The sequence below is a fragment of the Podarcis raffonei genome, chromosome 3 (genome assembly GCF_027172205.1).
Source record: "Podarcis raffonei isolate rPodRaf1 chromosome 3, rPodRaf1.pri, whole genome shotgun sequence".
NCBI classification, from domain to species: Eukaryota; Metazoa; Chordata; class Lepidosauria; order Squamata; family Lacertidae; genus Podarcis; species Podarcis raffonei.
This window is the reverse complement of record NC_070604.1, coordinates 29,131,910-29,138,220: the sequence shown is the minus strand read 5'-3', so window position 1 is coordinate 29,138,220 and position 6,311 is coordinate 29,131,910. Positions and strand designations below refer to the sequence as shown.

The following is a 6,311-nucleotide window of genomic DNA, read 5'->3' as shown; positions in this document are numbered from 1 at the left end:
CTCCTGCATGCACTCCTGACACTGGGAGTGCCTTGGGAATTATACCCTGCCACTCCCGAGGCATTTCAGGAAATGCAGCAGGAGGCAGGGCAAGCTCTCTGTAGTTGGCCGCATTCCCTGGAGCACTTTGGGAGCGATGTGACATCACGTCGCATCATGCGCAATGTGTCTGAAGAAGCATGGCTGGCAGGAAGTAGGAGGAAGTGCCTCATGCCATGTGCAGTGTGGTGCTAAAAACAAAGGAACCTTAATGCATGGAGGGATTCCTAAACTGGCCCATATCATCTCATAAGGTTATGGAAAGCAAGCAGAACGTCCTCCATCAAAAAAGGTAATTCACAGAATTCCTACCCCGGAAGATGATGCGGCATAAAATCACACCCCTGAATGCTGGGAAAATTGGAGGGAGGATTGCAGCACCAGCAATAATAATAATAATAATAATAATAATACTGACTTAATTTATAGCATAGTTTTAAGGATTATAATAATGACATTATGTGTGTGTGGGGGGGTGTTGAGCACTTGAAAATGGTGTACAAATGAATGTCATGCGCCTCACTCTGCCTGGTAAATCAGCCCCACATGGTATGTGTAAAATCACTCTGGTTCTGCAATCCTGCATCCATTTCCTTCCATGCAAGTTTATTGGATTTCAGGGTGAGGTTTTGTGGTCAAAGACCCATACATTTTGCAATTGGTGACTGTGCTGTGTTGCAGCACACCCCAACAGGCCATTAGCAGACTACAATAGTAACAAGGGAAGAAGGGACTCACGTTTGTTCACTTCCAGAAAAGAATCTGATTTAAAAAGGAGATGTGTGCTCTCCAACAAAGGTGACAAACCATAGAAGGATTTGAAAACAAAACAAACCACACGCATGTGGATAAACTCATCCTGTGTTTCAAGTTAGACTGTTAGTTTTGCAAGCAGGGAATCTGACTGTTTGTGTGCATCCTTAAGTACATAATAGGTTATGAGGATGCTGTATAAACAGAGCGGCTGCATTTTAAAATTAAATATTAAATTAATCATTTCTATCAGCTCCAGACCACAAGGAACAGTTGCTCTCTAATAGTTAAATGCCATTTAGATTTCAAGGGCTTTGATTTATTGGAAGAAACCTGCTGGGCAGAACATACTGTGGAGCTGATTAATGTCAGTTTCTGTCATCAGTTTCCACTTAGATTCTTGGCCAGCTCCGATATCTCCTCCCTTAAGGATCCAGAAAGAATTCAAGGCCTGATCCAAGAGCCTTTGCTGGCATGGGGTTTGCAGAATGTGGTGCTTGCAAAATCAAGAAGATGAATGGAAGTGGAATTTCATGTTCTCCACCGGACTTGTTTATGTAACTCATTTCTCTGGAGAAAGCTGTCCAACGCTGGGACCACACCAGCAAGGGAAACAAATCAATAGCATGCTCACTGGTTTTGTTACAGATGTCTTGCATTTCCTTCGCCGCTTTTATATGCTCCCTCGTAGGTTGTCAAAGTAGAAAATGTCTAGAGTAAGAACGCAGAGCTACTATTGCTGTCTAGATTTACATTCATCACTGGACTCGTACGTTTCCTCTTACAAATCAGTTGATTGTAAATGCTGATAAGATGAATAGACATCCGTTGCCTAAACTGAGTTAGTAAAAGAAAGAAGGGAGAGTTCTTTATGATCTGAAGTGTCGGGCTTCGTTAGATGTGTGCGCATGTTGTCTGAAAGTATTGGTTTTTCTTAAATATTATCTGTGCATACTTCTGCTCCTTATTCTTATTCGTTTACATGAAACTTAAGTTCTTAACTATATCAGGACGGCGTAATGTGGAAATAAGAGTCCCATCCTGCTATCAGTGAAATGTGAGCAGTAGTCTTATGGCATAGGACAAGTAAAGCTGATACGAAACAGAACATGCTAAACTCTGTCAATAGTTCACTCGACTGCCAAGAAACTGAATGAATCTGGGAAACGGGAGAGTGTTTGCCATGGGTGAAAAAGTTTGAAAAACTCTCTGGTAGTGATAACAATGTTGTTGCTTTTACCAAGTATATAGTGACTGGACAAAGTCCATGCTTGAAAGGAACTGTGCAACAATTGGAACACCCATTGGCAATTTTCATCTCTAAACAATCAAGCTGGTATTTGGTCACAGATGAGTATTTTTTGCCTGGAGGCTATGTTGTAAAGTTGCAGACTTTGAAGCCCTGTACAAACACAACATTATTTGAGCAGCGGGACCTCTCAGGAACCAAATCCATCACATTCTCTTAATACAATTTCCCAGGATCTGAAGGCAGTGCTGCGTTGATTAGCTGGTGCCTTTTACATTATGAGAAGGACCATCGCTTGGTGGTGGAACACAGGAATTAAGTCCCAAGCTAGCATCACCTATTGTCTGAAACTCTAGACAGCCACTGCCTGTCAATCAATACCTAGACAATACTGAGTGAAATAGATAGATGCTATAAAAAGCAGACTCCAAGAGCCCTCCTCCTGTTTTTACTTGCACACCCCATCTTTTGATCTAAAACAGGGGTAGCCAAAGTGTCCCCCACCCAAGACGTTACTGGACTACAACACCCACCATCCATGACTACTGGCCAATGTAGCAGATGGGAGTCAGAGTTCAACAGCATCCGCAGGGCATAAGATGTCTGCTATACCTAATTCATAAGGTCTCACAAGATGGTTTGTGGTTGTAAACCACTTGAAACACCAGAACACAAATTTAAACAATTACTAAAAACCACAGACAAATAAAACACCATGTTCAAGCAGCTGAAGCAACAGCTGGCAAATAATAACTGATTAGTTAGACAGTGGAAAAGCTAGCAAGGAGAAAAGCAAGAATAGATTTCCTCAAATGTTAGCAAATAGCCTTTGGAAAAAGAGTGGCTTTCATCTGGTAATGAAACGCCAACAAGGACGGGATGGGGTTCTATGGAGCCGCCATTTCAGAAAAGGCCCTGTTTTAGATGAGAGCTCTAGACCAGCTTTTCCCAACCATGAGTCCCACAAAGGCAAGAGTCGGACGAGGGTCTGTAATAACTCACAAGGTGTCAGTGAAGTTAACTCTTTATTCAAAGAAACCGAAACAGTGCAGGCCTAGGGATCACAGCAACACTTCCCAGTAGGTCTTGCCCCAATGAAGCAGTTGCAAGGACTGAAGGTTCTCACCTTCCCATTGCTCTCCTCCTCTAGTTTCTTCCTGAGCAATCTGAGACTCCATCAAAGCATCTGTCTCTGTTCTGCCCTCTTCAAACTTCTTCTGGTTCTAGGAGACCAGCAGGGAGAGGAGCTGGTCACCACAGGAGGGGGAGACCCCCTGGCTTCTTCAGCAGCCCGCCTCATCTCTGTCTCTTGGCCCCCTCCTCTCTAGCCTCCACTTCTGCCTCTAGTTCTGGACTGCTCCCTGCCACAGCCTCTTCCTGCTCACTAAACCCTGTTACCTCTTCAGCTTCTGAAACCCCTCCTTCCATTCTGTCTGCTCTTCTCCCTCTGACCACTCATTGTCATCCCACCACCAACCCCCTGGCTCTGAACCTTCCTCCCTTGGGGGCTCCCCAGCTGGTGCCTCTCACCACACCTATGCATCCAGCCAGTCCATGACAGGTTCCTAGATGTTGTTGGACTACAACTCCCACCATTCCTACTCAGTATGGTCAGTGGTCAGGGCTTATGGGAGTTGTAGTCCAAAAACATCTAGGGAGCCTAGGTTGAGAAAGACCACTCTGGACGGTTGGGGGAACTTGCAGAAAGCCCTCTAAGGAAGACAATAGAATGAAAGTAGGTCTACATGTGACTAGTTTCCCCTCACAGAGCTGCAGTTCTCATGATACTTTTTAAAAAAAAAAATTATTCCAAATTAAAACAAAACATATTATCCAGAAACATATCATCCTTATTTCCCCCCATTTTTCCTCCCTCCTCCCTCCTCCCGCCCTCCCACACCCCCCCGACTTCCCTCAGTTCCATTCTTTGATTTCTCTGAGAATGCTGATTTCTGCATGTTACAAAGTTGTATAGATCCTCAAACTATTTAGCTGAGTATTATCAATAAAAAGTTTGTGAATGTTTATTCAAAGCCAGCCAAGGAGTCCAGTTCGCTTTGTTGCGTCTTCAAATACTTTGCAAAGGGTTCCCATTCATCTTTAAAGTCACAGTTATCCTTGTCCCGTAGCTTATATGTCAGTTTTGCCAGTTCTGCATTTTGCCAGTTCTCTTTTTCCCCCCAATAATTTTTTAATTTAGTTTCATACAAATAAAACACATACTGTAAAACAAATAAAACAAAAGTAATATAAAAACAACAACAAAATATAACAGCAAACACAGACAACACAAATTAATTGATTAGTTAAAATTCCAATCTCATAAACATATTATTTGACTTCCTCTAGTTCCTTCCATCTGAATTTCCTTGTATCTGAGTGTCACAGCTTTCCAATATCATTATTCAAAAACAATATTCGATTTATAATCAGATTTCTTAACTTTTCTTAAGATTATAGGTCTCATTTATTTAACTAACTCCTAATTTAATCCTAGGCCTGTTTAGTACTTTCAAGTAACTTCTAATTTTTAATATTACAATATTTATTCAAATAGTCTTTAAATTTCTTCCACTTTTCTTGATATTCCTCTTCTTTCTGGTCGCGGATCCTTCCGGTAAGGTCAGCTAGCTCCATAAAGTCCATCATCTTCATCTGCCAATCTTCCACAGTTGGTAATTCTTGTGTTTTCCACTTCTTGGCTATTAAAATTTGAACGGCAGTTGTGGCATACAAAAATACATTTACATCTTTCTTGGGCAATTCAGCACCTGTTATTCCGAGGAGAAAGGCCTCTGGTTTCTTTATAAATGTATATTTCATCATTTTTTAAAATTCATTATAAATCTTTTCCTAGAAGTCTTTCACCTTGGGACAAGTCCACCACATGTGATAAAAGGTACCTTCCTTTTCTTTACATTTCCAACATAAATTATCACAGTTATAATAAATCTTAGCTAATTTAACAGGGGTCAAATACCACCTATACATCATTTTCATTATATTTTCCTTTAACATCGTACATGCAGTAAACTTAATCCCTTTCTTCCATAACCTCTCCCAATCTTCCATCATTATATTATGTCCCACATCTTGTGCCCAATCAATCATAACCGATTTACGTTGTTCATCCTTTGTATACTCCAACAACAAATTATACATTTTAGACATATTCTTGACATTAACGTCTAACAACTCCGTTTCCAATTTGTTTTTTTCTGTTGCAAAACCATTTCTCTTATCAATCTTAAATAATTCATTAATTTGGTAGTACTGAAGCCAATTCACTTTACCGCCATATACCTGGAGGTCTCAGGGCTGTTCACAGAAAAGATCAACATAAAAACCACAAAATATATAATCAGAATATAAACAACAAGCCAATAACCTGCCTTCCCGCCAAAAGAGCCATTATCAGGGAGCATTATCAGCACAGAATGCCAATGCTAATGAGAAAGTCTCCTTACATCTCCATCCACTTTCTCAGTCCCTGAATGATCAAACTAAAGGAGATGGCTATGCCTCTAGAGCCCTAGTGACCAAGGAGCCAGCAGAGGGAGGTGTCACAATGAAGGGCGTGTCACAAGGACCTCCGCAACCTAGCAACCAACAGCACTGAACTGACACTACTCTCAACTGACACTACCAAGTTTCCTTATATGGCTTTTAATCCATGTTCACCCCCAACACATTTTAAGAGGGCACTGGATGTCAATCAGATCGACCAAAGGCCTGGTTAAAAAGGATCCTTTTTGCCTGGTGTCTAAAGGTGTATAATGAAGGCACCAAGCAAACTTTCCTGGGGAGAGCATTCCACAGATGGGGAGCCACTGCAGAGAAGGCCCGTTCTCGTGTTGCCACCCTCCAGACCTCTCGAGGGGGAGGCACATGAAGAAGGGCCTCAGAAGATGATCTCAGGGTTTGGGTAGGTTCATATGGAAAGAGGCAGTCCTTGAGGTATTACGGAGCTGAGCTGTTTAAAGCTCTGTAGGTCAAAACCAGCACTTTGAATTGGGCCACAAAACTAATTGGTAGCCAGTCCAGTCCAGTTGGACCAGGATCAGTGTAATATGCTCAAACCGTTTTGCTCTGGTGAGCAACCTGGCCACTGAACTCTGCAACCAAGGAGCCAGCAGAGGGAGGTGTCACAATGAAGGGCGTGTCACAAGGACCTCCGCAACCTAGCAACCACCAGCACTCAACTGACACTACTCTCAACTGACACTACTAAGTTTCCTTATATGGCTTTTAATCCATGTTCAGCCCCAAC

The 6,311-nt window shown here is 42.1% G+C and overlaps 1 long non-coding RNA gene across 1 annotated transcript; it reads right to left on the bottom strand.

Moving 5' to 3' along the window:
• Positions 1 to 1,089: 1,089 nt before the first annotated feature.
• On the bottom strand, positions 1,090 to 5,573 carry LOC128410142 (uncharacterized). Its single transcript, XR_008329396.1, has 2 exons — positions 5,509 to 5,573; positions 1,090 to 1,629 (listed from the first exon to the last, which is right to left on the bottom strand). It is a non-coding gene; the product is annotated as an uncharacterized LOC128410142 (long non-coding RNA).
• Between the last annotated feature and the right edge of the window lie 738 nt (positions 5,574 to 6,311).